Genomic DNA, 17,140 nt, shown 5'->3' on the forward strand with positions numbered 1-17,140 from the left:
GATAAAACAAATCCACTATGAAAAAATTGAAGTTTATACAATAGCGACTTAGACCACTAACATCCTATTGCTACCTCGAGTAGGAAACTTACTACTACGACCACATGACAGCTCCGAGTCCACGGACTACTTCTTTCTTAGATTCCCAGCAAGCACACGCACTCCTGCTTGTATATCTTTAAACTCTTGAATCTGCAACTGAATTGATCACCAAGCTCTTGACATCAATCTAGACCTTGATAACCCTAAGTGTATGTGAAGGCAAACACCTCTAGATCTCACAAGAAATTCACACACATAGCATAAAGAGCAACCTAAAAACGTGGCTAAAGTTTTCCCTTTTATACTTAAGACAAAACATAAAACCCTACACGTAAAACGGGCTTGGGCTGACTTGGAAAATTCTGCAGAAAAACAATCTGCACGAGTTTCGATCGATCAAGTCTAATTTTCGATCAATCGAGCCAAGAAAATTTACACAGTAAACCCTGCAGTACACTCGATTCCAACTTTACACTTAAACATACTTTGAGCAAGACTAAAACTAGGATAAACGTTTTGATCATGGTTTGCCAACATTACAAATTGAAATTCTAATACATTTAAACATAAAGTCTTAGAACCCGACAAATTAGATATGAATTCTGACAAATTTACTATTAAATTGCATTTTCTTATTAATTATATCATCTCCGCTTGCAAAATTTAAAAAAGATCAAAGATATATAAATAGTTATTTCATCAATCAAATGTTTAAATTTTAAGTTTTTGTTGTCTTAAATAATGCATAAAAAATAAGTTATGGATGAATAGTAATTAACATCCAATTTTGAACAAAATTTAACATGTATACTAAAAACATTTTAAAAAAAATACATTTAATTCAACTACTTATAATCCGTGCTTACGCACGTACGGAAACATTGAACTATAATAGAAAAGGAAAATTTGAATAATTGTGTCAATATTTTTGTAGGATTATTATTATTATTATTATTATTATTATTATTATTATTATTATTATTATTATTATTATTGTTGATAAAATATTGATTAATATTGTTACTGTTGTTAATATTCGAATAACAAATATGAGACCTAACTTATATTTCATCAATCTTTCACTACTATACAGATCTACGTATACAAAAATAAGATAAACATAAATTTGCTACTATACAAATCTATTTATTCCAAAATAAAAGAAACAAAAAAAAAAAAAAAAAAAAAATCAAAGCCGATGGATCTTACTCCATAGACTTCTTCACTCCAAAAATATTAGACTTCTTCAGTCTTCACTCCAAAAAGATTAGTAACGACTACTTCTTTTACTCCTTTCGGGTTTGTCTTTGGAGTACTCTCAAATAAAAATGTTAATGCAACAGAGTGAATAAATGCATCCTTTAAATATACAAAGAATTCTACCACTTTTTCAGCAATATATTGAAAAAAATTTGTCAACCCATTACAATAATATATTTATTTGAAATATAACAATGGAAATTGCTCCAGAGCTGCAATTTTGTGGGTCCTTCATCTTATTTGCTTATAAATATCCTCATCACATATTGTGAACCCACACATCCACATGCACCTCTCTTTCTCTCTTAGCTCGTATACGTGATTTCTTGTGGATTATTGCAGAAATGTCTGATCATATGGTAGAAGACAGCACTGAAGTAAAGAAGGAAGATTCTCAGAAGCTCAACGAGGAGAAACTGTCATTCCAAAAGTTGAGTGTACATGACTCCTTCGACATCGAATCTAGCGACTTTCCTAGTCGTCCTCACGGCCATGACTCTAAGATCGGCTATATTAGCAACTCACCCACATTTTTTACCCCACAAAGTTAATTGATCTTAAAAGTTTAATGTTCAAGTTAATATTGGCTTTTTAACTCTTTATTATGGTGTAATTAATTTATGCATAATTTTAAATTTTTAAAAAATTTAAATTTAAATATTTTATATATAAGGGGATAATTGATTTATCATCTTGATACTTTGTCAACAAAAATGAATTGATCTTGAAACCTCAAAATTTTTTTTTTTTTTTGAGAGAGAGAGTTTCAAACCTATAGCGTCCGCTCCTGATAATAGCTCTTTATCATCAGACCAAAACACCAATCAGTTTTTAGTGTAGGCGGGAATTGAACCACAGATTTCTTATACAACCATCAAAGACTTTACCAGTTGAGCTAACTGAAACCCACTGAAACCTCAAAATTTTAAAATACAACAATTTTGTACTTTTTGGTCATTTATTGTATATGTTTTATTAATGGAAAGTTGAAGCACCTCATAGTTTTTTTTTTTTATATACACGATAGAAATTATATTCTAGCATAATTTAAGTATATATGCGTGTGAACTTTCTTTTTGAAGACTTCAACCTCAGTCTTTACTTCCACACACCCCACAAGCACTTATATTTGTAGAGTGATTATCGCGCTAAGGAGAAGCATCTCATAGTTAAGTGACTAAGATTCATGATGAGGAATCAAAAATTCAAGCAAGAAATTAATGCAAGTTAGGTCTATAGACAAAACTGTTGCCTTTTTTAAATTGAAATAACTGAATTCGAAGGGATTAAAACAGTACAAACCCCTATTTAAGGGAACCAAAATGCAATTTACCCATTTCACTAGAATTTTCATAGTTAATTATCTTTTAATCTTTATATGTAAGACTATATATTTTTATTTTTCAATTGACCCAACTGGTCTTTTCTTTTTGCTGAATAATTGACCCTACAATTGACCAATGTTCGATCCAAGTTTAACACTATATATATTAAAATTTTGCTTCTTTAACGAAGACAATATCATAAATAATAATGTCTTCGGTAATTTTCATAGGATCTGTTTGAGATCCGCTTATTTTGTTGAAATTGAAAATTTTTTGCTGAATGTATTGTAGATAAAGGTAAAAGTCAGTTAAAATAGTACAGTAGAACCCATAAGTAGTACCAAAAAAATGCAGTAGAGCTCATGAATAATAACAAAAATAAGTTGAGTAATAAAATAAGCTAGCTTTTTTAATTTGGAGCCAAACACTAGTACACACACACACTATATATATTGTTGGGTTCTAAGACTTTCGGTTTAAATGTATTAGAACTTCAATTTGTAATGTTGGCAAACCATGATCAAAACGTTTAGTCTCGTTTTAGACTTGCTCAAAGTATGTTTAAGATGTAAAGTTGGAATCGAGTGTTCTACAGGATTTACTATGTAAATCTACCTGGCTCGATCGATCGAAAATTAGACTCGATCGATCGAAACTCGTGTAAATTGTTTTTCTGCAGAATTTTCCAACTCGACTCAAGCCCGTTTTACGTGTAGTGTTTTATGTTTTGCCCTAGGTATAAAAGGGAAAACCCTAGCCACGTTTTAAGGTTGCTCTTTATGTTGTGTGTGTGAATCTTTTGTGAGATCTAGAGGTATTTGCCTTTACATACACTTAGGGTTATCAAGATCTAGATTGATGTCAAGAGCTTGGTGATCAATTCAGTTGCAGATTCAAGAGCTTAAAGATATACAAGTGGGAGTGCTTGTGCTTGCTGGGAATCCAAGAAGGAAGTAGTCTGTGGACTCGGAGCTGTCACGTGGTCATGGTAGTAAGTTTCTTACTCGAGGTAGTAATAGGATGTTAGTGGTCTAAGTCACTATTGTGTAAACTTCAATTCTTTCATAGTGGATTCAGTTTACCTTGAGGATAGTTAGGTTAAATCCTCCCTAGGTTTTTTACCAGTTTGGTTTCCCTAGGTTATCATATTGTTGTGTTCTTTATTTTTCACACTTTTCAATGATATGATTTATATGTGTTAACCTAGATCTACATAATTTACCTAAGTTAATCACTTGGGTAAATAACTAGGTTAATCTGGTTGTGTTTTAAGGGGTCTAAAAACGTACAAATGGTATTAGAGTGGGTTATCTCTTGTGTTTAGATCCTTTGATCTAAGAGTTGATCCTTAACCCCTGTTGACATAGATTTTTGGAAGATCTTTTTGTTAATATGTCAACTTGTCTACTTGTTGTTTTTGTCTCTTGTTGCTTTTGTTTAATCTTTCCTTGAGCATCTTGGCATAATTACATGTGATGATAATTATTTGTGTTATACTGCTTTAACCGCCTTAAAGGCACGAGATTCTTGTCTTTGGTATTTGGATAGTCGTTTTTCCAAGCACATGACAGGAAATAAAGCTTTATTCAAGACACTCTTTGAATGAAAGATTGGGACAGTCACGTTTAGAGATAGAAGCAAATCTGTGATCAGAGGCATTAGTACTATGGACATTCCTAGGTTGCCAGTTTTTGAAGATGTCTGGTATGTTGATGGATTGAAAGCTAACTTACTCAGCATCAGTCAAATTTGTGACAATAGACTATATGTGTATTGGTGTGAGGATAGCTGACAATTGTTAAGGTATAACACCAAGTATAAGCAACAAGTGTTTTAGTACAAAGATCAATCAAGTTGACTTATGGCATCAACGGTTGGGACATGCAAGTCACAAGCAATTAGAGAGGATTTTCAAATGTGATGCAGTTATTGGTTTGCCTAAGTTTGAGAAGATAGAAAAGTGCATTTGTGGACCATGTCAGATGGGTAAACAAGTGAAGTCCAAACATCCGTCTGTAACTAATGTTCAAACTTTAAGACCTCTAGAGTTGTTACACATTGATCTCATGGGTCCTGCTAGAGTTCAGAATTTAGGTGAAAAGAGGTATATTCTAGTTGTTGTGGATGATTTCACTAGATATACTTGGGTTGTGCTTTTGAAAGACAAAGCTAAGACTCCTGAAAAGATGATACATTTGTGCAAAAAATTGCAAGTTGAGAAAGGTACTGTGATAGCCAGAATCAGAAGTAATCATGGAAGAGAATTTGAGAACACAAAGCTGGCTACCTTCTACAATGATCAAGGCACTCATTAAGAGTTCTCTTCTCCCAAGACACCACAACAGAATGGAATAGTGGAACGGAAGAATAGGGTTGTACAAGAGATGGCATGTGTCATGCTAACAACAAGAAGATGCCCAAATCCTTCCGGGGAGAAGCAGTTAATTTGATTACAATTCAAACTCTTCATCTAATCATTTTAAAAAAAATTATATTACTAAGTATAAAAAAACAACACGTAAAAAAAAAAAAAAAAACAACAACAACAACAACCTTCGTCTATTCTTTTTTTTTTAATTTAAATTATATTACTTCATGTAAAAAAAACAATATAATACCCGTAAAAAAAACAACGTATTCAATAGCAAAAAAAAATTTTAGATAATTATTGTTCATACCGATTTACCGAAAATATTTTTTGGATAAAGTTTAAAAAAAAATTGTAAATAAAGTTATAAATATTTGAGTTTAAAGTAAACACCTTCTCTTTCTTTTAAAAAAAAAAAAAAAAAGTATCTATATATAATAAATGTTTTTTTTCTAAATAAAACGTTTGGTTTTTTTTTTTTATAAAAGAAATGTTTCCTTTTTTCCATAAAAAAAATGTTTTCTTTTTTCTTTCTATTCATATGACCTTTTTTTTTAATCCACTTTTTATGGGATTTATGAGATAGCAATAAACAAATTGATTAGAAATCTTAATTTCAATAGGATTTAAATTCTATATCAAATGAAACTCTACCTATATATTAATATATATATATATATATATATATATATATATATATATATATATATATATATATATATATATATATATATATTGTGGGGAGTAAAAGGACCCAGGTGGGCATATGGGCCTTTGGGCTGTAACATGGAGGGTCGACTTGCTCCAGGTTTAAACTCTATGAGTTGGCCCATACGCCGAGGGTCCGAGGATACAGCCAAGGGAGAGTTTTACCTCGGACAGATCCAAGAGAATTCAAGATTTCATTATAAAGGTTAAGGCACAACTCTGGAAAGACTAGTGGTTAAAAAGGGACATCCTGAATCTTCTAGATGCACCAGTATTAAAGAAAATATCAAGAGTAAAGGCTGCGACCTCCGCATTAAAGACTCTACACCTACCTCCCTGGCCGCATTAATGGGGAAGTGACCCCTGAACAGTGAGGTGGAAACTTCTAGTCACTGTTCAAAAAGTATCAGGGAAGGAAGTATAAAAGGGGGGTAAAGGCCAAAGAAAAGGGGGATCGGAAAACAAAGAAAGAAATTAAGAAATTAAGAAATTGTAATCTTGAAAGAAGAAAGAGAAATAATAAAAAAGTAGTCCTTGGCTCGAGTCCGATGAGATCCATTTGTCATTATCGTTCGTTATTTACTTGTGTTTGTTTATAAAAGCCTGTTATCAAGCTCCCAGTACTTCTAACCTAGGTTTCAAGCCCACACTCTACAAATTTTATTGTTTAAGGCTCATTGGGCCTGAGCCCATAATCTTCTTTGGGTCCAGGTGCAATTGTGCACTTACATATATATATATATATATATATATATATATATATATATATATATATATATATATATATATATATATATATATATCCTTTTTGAAATGAAGTTTATTTCAATATATGAATGCCTAAATCCAATGACTGCATTATTTCTTCATTATTATTTTTTCATTTTGTTTAAGCTATTTTTCTTTAACTTAAAAAAATTAATAAAAACTTCTCACATACGTTTTAACCCAATTCATAATATTAAACTTTTGTACTCATTTATTCTCTTTTTTATAATAATTGGTTCAGGTTTTAGTTACATACTCATACTTTCATTTCTCAAAGTGATAGAGAAAACAAACAAGTTTATTCTTTGTTCTTTTACTAAATTTATATCTTAATTTATAATTTGTGTTAATTTATTAATTTTAAATTATGAATAATTTTGATTTATATTCTTTATATTGAATGTAAATTGTTGTTTATAGGTTTTTGGTTGTGTTATATTCTTTGGGGAAAAAATAAATAAATAAAAGACTTTATATAATTTGGCAACAAAGCTAAATAGATAAGCCTAATAAATGTTTACTAATAATAGTTTTATTAGTAACTTTTTATTAACATGATTTAAAAAAAATTTGAATAGAGAGATAATTTATTAACGTGATTTAAACTGTAGGGTCAATGGGCCCACGAGTATATATTAGGCCAAAAGCCTAATTCGAAGACATTAAATAGTCCGAGGATGGGGGAATATTGACCCAAGAGGCAAAGGCTGATCAAGTTCATCTCAGAAGTTGGTCCGAGGAGGAGTCCGTCCTCGGCTAAATAAAGCCAAGGTAGGAAAGTGTTGCCCGACGTCCAAAAGCGATGTTCTAAGAGATCCTGTAACTAAGGGTATGCATGGTGGATGTACAGGAGAGGAAGAAGGGCTATGAAATATCCAAGATAAAGCTGCTACCACTGTATTAAATGCTCTACACCTAAACCTCTGGCCGCATTATTGGGAAAGTGATATCTAAGCATCAAAGTTCAGCCTTACAGCTATTACCAAAGACTTTAGGGAGGGACTGATGGGACAAGTATACAAACCAGTAATTTGATCCATACATGAAGAATGTAGAGAGGAAGAAAGATGATATAAAAATGGCAAGAGACATTCTAGAAAAGGGGATTGGAGAGAAAAGGGAGAGAAAACACTGTAGACTGAATATTTTTGTAATCTTCCTTTAAAGAAGAAAGAAGTATAAGATCTAGCTCCTCGGCTTGAGTCCGAGGTTGGTTTTTCATCATATAAACTTGTCAATCACAATTGTTTTATGATCTGGAGCTATTACCGTTGTTAACTAAAGCCCACAAACAACTAGATTTAGAACCTACTCTCTACAAATTTATTATATTTGGCTCTTTGGGCCTATACCCTCTCTATTATTGGGCTTAGGTGCAAATTGTGACCTTACATAAACTATACTAAAACTTTTTAAGGGATTGGTTTTAAAAAATTCAAAGTAATTTTCTAATTATTAACTACTATGCGCTAACTTTTAACTACCAAAACCCAAAATTGAAATACTAATCTGTATGAGATACCACTTCCAAAGATTAATATCTTAGCTAATATATGTTAACACTGACTTTTTTTTTTAATTTATAAAAGAAGGGTTTTCTCCCTCCCTGCAAAACAAATGGAATATAACAAGAATTAGCTAAACAGGAGTAAGACTACACCACCTCTTTTCTACAATAAATATTAAATTCAAATCATTTTTCATGCATATACACACGCTACACGAAAAAAATTATAACAAGAATTAGTTAGATAGCGGTAAGACTACACCACCTCTTTTCTATAATAAATATTAAATCCAGATTATTTTTCATGCATATACACACACATGTAGCATGCAACGCACAATATTTAAACTTAAACTTGGTAGGGTGAAACTCACTCAAGTTCTAATGCCTTCTTCCATGCTTTCAAGGACAAAAATTAAATTCTCATGTGAGTCTCTCTCTACTTCAAATTTTTAAATGTTTAATAATTTAGATTGTTCTTAATTATTGAATTGAGGTTTCACTTAAACATGATTTCAATTATTGTTTTGGATAATTTTTAACTATTAAATTCAAGGGTTTTTCATTTAAATGTATGTGATTAATTGAGCCTTAAAGTTCAATGTATTATTGAAAATCATTTTAAATATTTTTTTTAGGTACTTCTACCATTTTCCATTCAATTATATATAAATATATATATATATGCATATAATACCTTAGTTTCACAGAACATGCATTCATTATGTAACTTAAAAGTAAAATATTCATTTATTTTTATGGGCAAAACTTAGGTACAATACTTAGGTGTTTTTCCTTAGATTCCACTCTTAAAATTCTGCTATATGGATTTTTTTTCTCATGAATAGAAGTGTATTTTTTATTTAAATAGTCATATGATTGAAATTTAGGATGAGAACCTAAGTAACAGCACCTAAGGTATTGTACCTATGTTTTGTCTTTTTTTTTTTAAGTAAATTAATAAAAAAATTATTTACATATAAATTTTGATTAAACCGTGTATAGAACAGGTATAATGCTAGTGTGTGTATATGTATATGGTTTTGCCCTAGCAACATTTTTCTTGCATGGAAATTAACGAAGACAATATTTTTCATGATATTTGACATGAAAATCTTCTTGTTAAGCCGTTGATTGGTCAAGGATCTTGCATCTAGCATTCCAAAGTATTGGAATAGTGTATGGAGACATTGGCACATCCCCAGTGTACGTGTATTCAGGCATCTTAGTGTATTCAAGCATCTTGGCGTTTTAAACGCAACCCAAAGCGGGTCTATAGCCGCGTTTTTTATAAAACGCAGCTATAAGTCTCATCCTATAAGGGGTGGAAAAACGCAGCTATAGGGGTACCTGGAGCTGCGTTTACCAAAACACGGCCATAGGTTCCTGCAGGGGCTATTGTCACATAGTAAAAGCTGTGTTTGAAAACGCAGCCATAGAAAACGCAGCTATATCCTATAGCCGCATTTTAGGGTCTATAGCTGCGTTTTTGAAGCGTGGCTAAAGCCCTCTTTTTTTGTAGTGCTGCACTATCCTTGATCTTCTACGCTATCACCTTATTCCCTGTGATCAAGTACATGTTCATTGTCTTAAGGGCCAACGATAATGGCGAAGGTAATTAATTAAGATTCTACCAACAGTAGAAATTCTATGTTCTTATTTCTTATGGTCACAATAGGTTCAAATATACAAAATGTAACATATAATTCATCAAAAATAATTGACTAACTCTATTTTTCTGGTAAGATATATCTCTTTTTTTTCATCTCCTGAATTTGTTCAGCCCGATTTTTCAGAAAGTTTTAGTCCTACCAAACTCTAAAGTCATTGATTTAATTGTTTATCTTCCTTCTAGGATCACTTTAAATATACTTTTAGCATGTGATTTGAAGGGAGACTTATGGAGTAACAAGAAGTCAACAATTTTCTCTCTCTCTCTCTCTCTCTCTCTCTCTCTCTCTCTCTCTCTCTCTCTCTCTCTCTCTCCTCCATGTTCTTGTAATCCTCATTCCTCAAAGGGTTTTTGTTTTATATATTTTATCCAAAGAATTATGGAGTAAAATTTCACGTGTGAATGAAAGTTTCACATAAAAGGGGGAAATTTTGAGGAATTAATATGATATATAATTATAATCAAACCTATAAACTTAAGCTTTTGAATTAATTAAAGTCTCAACACTCAATAGATTAAATTAAGGCCTCTTGTGGAATCAACCCAATGTATTATCTCCCCAAACAAAGACTATATGGTTTCAATCACACATAACAAATGTTTTGAACAGATTTCTAATTGATTTTATCAGTTGAATTGCCTAATGATTTTTTTGAAAGTTTAATAATATGTATGTTTTTTATGCATTAAAGAACTAAGACATTTCATCTAAAGACAGAACATATGGAAAACCTCGTTATAAGACCCTCATAATGTTGCCTCTTTTCTTTAAAAGACAAAATTTAGCTACAAAATTGGTTAGTCTACAACCTTACTCAATATTTTTTTATTTAAGGTAAATTTTGACAAATCCATAATTGGATTACATTTTTTTTCTTATATCCTCCATCCTTACAAAATTTCTAGAAACTAAATGTCATCAATAAATTGTTTAAATTGCAAGTTTTTGTAATTTAAAATTATGCATAAAATATAATCTTATAGATCACTTAGTAAATAATATCCAATCCACACAAAATTTGACATGTGTATTAAAAGTATAAAGAACATGCAATCCAATAATTAGATTTTCAAAATATGTAGTAATGTTAATAATATTGAATAAGGTTATTGCTTAAAGTTACAACCAATTTTGTAGCTAAACTTTGTCCTTTTTTAAATGAAGATATGAATATAATAGATAGGTGATAGTTATTAAATGGAATAAAATTAAGGATGAATTATATTAAACGTAACATGACCAAAGAATTGTTTCTCAAAAAAAATAAAAAATAAAACATTACCAAAGAATTACATTATGTACATCAGTACATTTATATTGATCTTGATCGTATTTATATTTATGCCTATAAGCAAGTACTTTTTTTTTTTTTACTTTATATTTTCCATAGAGATAATAACTCTATTTTTAATCCATAAAAAAAAAATAATAATAACCCTCTTTTTTTATACTTGTAAGATTTAAGTTGGCAAAAAAGATTCTTCTTCTTTTTTTGAGAAAAAGATTCTACTTCTTTTTCTTCATAAAAAGTTGACAAAAAAGATTATTGCATATTTAGAGCCCTTGATTACATAACGAAAATCAATTTCAGGAGGCCCATTTGCCATATACTCTCTCTTGTGCCGGAATGCTAAGGTGAGTTTGATCCAGAATCAGCAGGCTGAGGGCTGTGACCTGCCAAATGAGAAGTCTGAGTTGCCAAACCGCCGAACACAGAGGGCATTGTGGCTCAAATCTAAGTTAGAAAACAGCAAGTTTGCCAAGCATCTACTATTATTGGCCACAATGCTTGGAACTTCCATGCTAATAGGGGACGGTGTTCTCACTCCTTCTATGTCAGGTTTTTACACATTCAGTTTCCACTTATTTATTTCTACATTAGTGTGTGTGATTCTCTCGTTGAGCCATACATGTTGTGTTTCATAAATTTTCGTATGCAGCATCATTAATTTTCATAGATACATACATACATATATATATATATATATATATATAAATTTTCGTATGCAGCATCATTAATTTTCATAGATACATACATACATATATATATATATATATATGCTTCTCAAAAAAAAATGTATATATATATAAACCGGCAAATATATGAAACTACACCCAAATTGTGTCTGCAAAGCATATCAATACGGACAATAATTTCGCTTAAGTTAATTTTTTTCTGTAATTATTTTTATATATCAATATGGACAGTAATACTAAAGGAAAATGCTAAGGGTACTATAAGTTTTACTACATGAAGTTTACAAACTAACATGGTAATAAATGTGATTTGTGAGTTCCAAACACCTCTAAACTGAATTTTGAATTGCTTCTTGCTAATTGGTAACACATTAGTTTGTAAGATCGATGTAGTAAAACATGTAGTACATATAACACTATTATTATACACACTATATTATTTCCAAATTTTATTACAATATTGAATATACTCATTTTATGAAAAACAATAATAGATTATTACAAACAGAATTTGAGTGCTTTTAACACTTTTGGAATGTAATAAGTTAAAACATTTGCTCTTTATTTTTCATCTTATTATCCTTTTCATAACTTTTGAACTTTAAGATGCACTAATAAAATAGAATGCAACAAAAATATAGGAGTATATAATTTAATAGAAAAGTTTTTCTTTTGATATATACCGTATTTTTTTAATGAAACGGATGAGAGCATTCTCATCAGGTCTTTTATAAAAAATGTCATTTTGACACACCAAATGCCTACTTTATTATTTTAACACACCACTTTACAATTCACCATTTATCACATCTTCTATTCTTTGATTCTAAACATTAAAATAATATATCTACATATCCACACATTAAAATAATATTTAACTAAAATTGCCTCCAAATCCACAACACCACACCACTGCCCACAACCACAAATCTCAAACCCATCGGCACCATCCCAAATCTCAAATCCACAACACCATCCCAAATCTCACACCCACAACTTGATTGAAAGAGGTCGGCGGCGAGTTGTGGAGAACAAGGCAACGAGATCAGCGTGGCATGAGGGACTACGCATCGAGGTCGGCGACGAGTTATGGAGAACGAGGTGGCGAGATCGGCGGCAACAGCAGAGGAGGACGACACAGCTTCAGACGACAATATGGTTCTGATTTGGGTTTGGTCGAACCTATCGGCACCACAACCCACCTCCAAAACCAACAAAAATCCAAACCCATCGGAACCACCCAATACCAAAATTACAACCAACTCCACCACCTAAACCCAAAAGTCAACCAACAACCCGCCAAAAACCCCAACCCAACTGGCCCATCTACTGTCTCAACCAATCACGACCCAATCCATAGCTCTGCCACTCGATAAAGAGAGAAGAAAGAAGTTTATTTGGGTTTGATTTGAGGTGCAAAGAGAGAGAAAGACGTTTGAGGTTGAGGGAGGAGCTGGGAATCTGATCTGGAGAGGAAAGAGGCAGAGAAAGAACACGGGTTGGGAGAGAGACAAAAAATGAGAAGAGAGAGAAAAAATCAAATAAAGAAGTGAGAGGAGAGAGAAAAGTCGAATAAAAAATCATTATTTTGGTTTGGCATTTGTGTCCATACCGTTCCAAATTTGGAACGGTACGGACACAAATGCCAAATATTTGGCACATTTGAAACACCTGTTGTGAGGTGTTTTTTGGTGTTTGGTGTGCCAAATGCCAAATATTTGGCATTTGGCACACCTAATGAGAATGCTCTGACAACATATCCCATGAATGTGGGAAGTTAATTTTGAAAACATGTTTTGTAGAATCTATTATACGCATGCATTATATATACACTAGAATACAAATAAACCAGATAGCAACTAAGTTTATGAATGCATACATTCAATGGCCATTAACTAAACTTCATAAAATTACCTTTAACAAATTAAAATATTAATACCTGGCACACACTCAGTGCACGACACAAAATGACCTTTCTCCATTGATTAGTATTTGGACAAAAGTTATATATAGTACCTTATATGTTGTTTCTTAGGTTCTCCTCTCAAAATTTAGTCATATAGCTACTTAACTAAGAAATACACTTTCATCTTATAAGAAAAAAGCCATATGGCAAAACTTTAAGGAAAAAAACTTAAGAAATAGCACCTAAATTTTGCCCTTAATATTTACTCTACATTGCCTTCAAAATTAGAATAGGGAACTGTCTATGGCTTAACCTAGAAAAATAAAAACATTGCAAAACCAATATTGAGAAATTTATCTGATCCCTTACTAAATCAGCCACAATATCTTAGCTAACATAATTCTCAATTGGAAGACTCCATTATATAATTTATATTACTCATATATAGCATAATATGTAAAAAAAAATAAAAAAAAAAGTCTTGTAATTCAGTAGTATTACTTAGTCATATTTATAAGGAAAATCAAGATTCAAATTCCCCTCTCCCATTTATAACAATTATATATATATATATATATATATATATATATATATATATATATATATATATATGTAAAACACACACACACACACACACACATATATATATGTAGGGTCAATGGGTCCGTACTCTATGTTGGGCCGGCCCAAGGGTACTCGTAAAGCTAAAAGCCCAACTCGAAAGTGTTAATTAACCCGAGGATAAGGAATGCCCTACTATAAGACAATATGGGAAGAGGAAGAAGTCATGGTTGGATAAGACATTCCAAAGTATGATGTCCGAGGATGGGAATGTTCTCGGCTACCAGTAGTCAAGGATGGAAATGTTCTCGGCTACCTGCAGCCGAGGTGGGAATGGGTGATCTGGTAGTTCAGGGGTGTTACTCTTGAAAATCCAGAGCATAAAGGTGAAAGAAGTAAGGGTAAAAGATAAGAAGGGAAGATGCAAAATATCTAGGATAAAGCTGCTACCACCGCATTGAAGGCTCTGCAACTACTTCTCTGGCCGCATTAATGAGGAGGTGATGCCTGAACGTCATGATTCAATCTTCCATCTACCGCCAAAGACTTCAGGGGAAAGGGTGATGGGACAAGTATCTAAATGAAGACTTTGAACCACACGTGGAAGAAGGAAAAGGAGGAGAAGGATGATATAAAAGGGGGATGAAGGACAGAAAGAGAGAGAGGACGAGAAACCAACTTACATTGTAATGAACACTGAACAGTAATACAAAATTGTCCTTGGCATTTGTCTGTAAAAGTTTTATGAGACATGAGTGTAGAAATTGAGCCCAACCTTTATGTTATCCAATATCCTTAAACCTAGATTCATAACCCACTCTCTTTACATTTTATTATTTTTGGGCTTCTTAGGCCGGTTCCCTCCACATTATTGGGTCCTGATTCAATTTGTGGCCTTAAAACTGGCACTGTCTGTGGGAATCTTGTGTTTTAGGAGAGGTAGCGTGATGACAGATTCAGGTCCACACCATGCAGAGTCTTTGGGGTCCCAACATGAAGACCACTTTCAACATCTTGAGCGGGAAAGAGACAAAGAGGGCAGTGTGTATACAGGGCATACCGCCAGGAATCGTTCGCGAGGTGGGAGTAGAATACTCCATGAAGACGATGCTAAAGCCATGCAGAGGGAGATTGACCATATGAAGAGGAAGTTGCGTCGTGCAAGAAGGGAACAGACACCCTCTTTTTCTGACCCTTCTTCTGATGGGGATGACTCTCAAGGTAGCAGTTATAGGCCCAGGTCCAGGACTCCTCCTAGTGAATCTTTTTCATATGAGATGGGGAATCTTCGTGGTTGGACGAAAAAGAAGTCTTCTTCCAAGGGCTTGGGGAACGATGCTATGGGAAAGGCGCTGCATCAACTTTCCAAATCACCTTTCACACGTAGGGTAAAGAAAGGAAAACTTCCTCACTGCTTCACCCAGCTAAACTTCACCATTTATAATGGCCAAACAGACCCTGTAGAGCATGTGAGCCATTTTAATCAACGAATGGGGGTCCACTATAAGAATGAAACTTTGATGTGCAAGGTTTTTCCCTCTAGTTTGGGACATGTTTCCATGAGGTGGTTTAATGGCCTGAGGGCAAATTCTATTGATTCCTACATGGAACTCACCATGGCATTTGGGTCTCGTTTCATTACCTGCAATAGAGTTCCTCGGCCTTTGGATTCGTTATTTTCCATGGCCATGAGGGAAGGGGAGACCCTGAAAACATACTCGGATAGATACTGGGAAATGTTCAATGAGATCGATGGTGATTTTGATGAAGTGGCAATCAACACTTTCAAAGTTGGTCTTCCAACTGAACACGATTTAAGGAAATCGTTGACCAAGAGGCCGGTAAAAAGTGTACGCCGGCTCATGGATCGTATTGATGAGTACAAGAGGGTTGAAGAAAATCAACAGCAGAGTAAAGGAAAGGCGAACGTTATCCCTCAGGAGAGGAGGGATTTCAGGTCGGAAAGGTATAATAATAAGTGGTCTCGGAGGGAGTTTAACGGGCAATCTGGTTCAGCCCATTCTCAGACAGTGAATACGGTGTCTCATGAACCTGTTCAACAAGTGTTGGAGAAAATTCTTCATGAACCATACTTTAAGTGGCCCAATAAGATGGCAGGGGACCCTATGAAACGTAATCAGAATCTTCACTGTTACTATCACCAAGAAAAAGGTCATACCACTGAGAATTGTAGGACCCTGTGGAGTTATTTGGATCAGTTGGTTAAAGAGGGAAAATTGAACAGTTTATGAATCCACCCAATGGGTAGGGAAATCATGCTGGCTCGGTAAGTCAAGGCAGTAATACTTTACGGCCTCCTCTGGGTACAATAAATGTTATTTTCGCCACTCCAGGTAGGACTATTTCTTGCCCTACCAGGGTGTTGTCAGTATCACAACTCCTTGCTAAGGAGAATAACTCCGAGCCAAAGAGGGTTAGGGGAAATCCTCCACCTATTTTAGGTTTCTCTGAAGAAGATAAAGTTGGAACTATTCAACCACATGACGATGCACTAGTAATTACGCTGAGGATAAGGGGCTATGATGTGAAAATAGTAATGGTTGACCAGGGAAGCGGGGCTGACATTATGTATCCTAACTTATTTAAGGGGCTTAAATTGAAGCTTGAGGACCTTACAGCTTACGATTCGCCATTGATAAGCTGGGGAAAGCTGTTATTCCAAAAGGGCAGATTCAGTTACCCGTGCAGTCAGGTCCAGTAGTTGTAAACGTAGATTTCATTGTAGTAGACGCTTATTCTCCCTACACTGCTACTGTGGCAAGGCCTTGGTTGCATGCCCTAGGTGCTGTTTCCTCAACTCTGCACGTCAATGTGAAGTTTCCGTTTGGAGAACAGATCGAAGAAATTTTTGGGAACCAATTTGCAACTAAACAATGTATAACAGTTGCAGTTATACATCAAACCGAGCAAGAGTCGTCAGCCTCAGCGAGGGAAAACTCATAGCAATTAATGTCATCAGCCACACCAAAGGTGGCCGAGGTCAAGGAGCCTGCATGTGAGGCGTTGGAGAAGGTTCTTATTGAC

General features: G+C 33.6%; 1 pseudogene; it reads left to right on the forward strand.

The window, feature by feature from the left end:
- The first annotated feature begins 1,646 nt into the window (after positions 1 to 1,646).
- LOC142612335 (potassium transporter 5-like) overlaps positions 1,647 to 17,140 on the forward strand; it is a 46,246-nt pseudogene continuing 30,752 nt past the window's right edge.

Source organism: Castanea sativa, chromosome 10 (assembly GCF_040712315.1).
Source record: "Castanea sativa cultivar Marrone di Chiusa Pesio chromosome 10, ASM4071231v1".
NCBI lineage: Eukaryota > Viridiplantae > Streptophyta > Magnoliopsida > Fagales > Fagaceae > Castanea > Castanea sativa.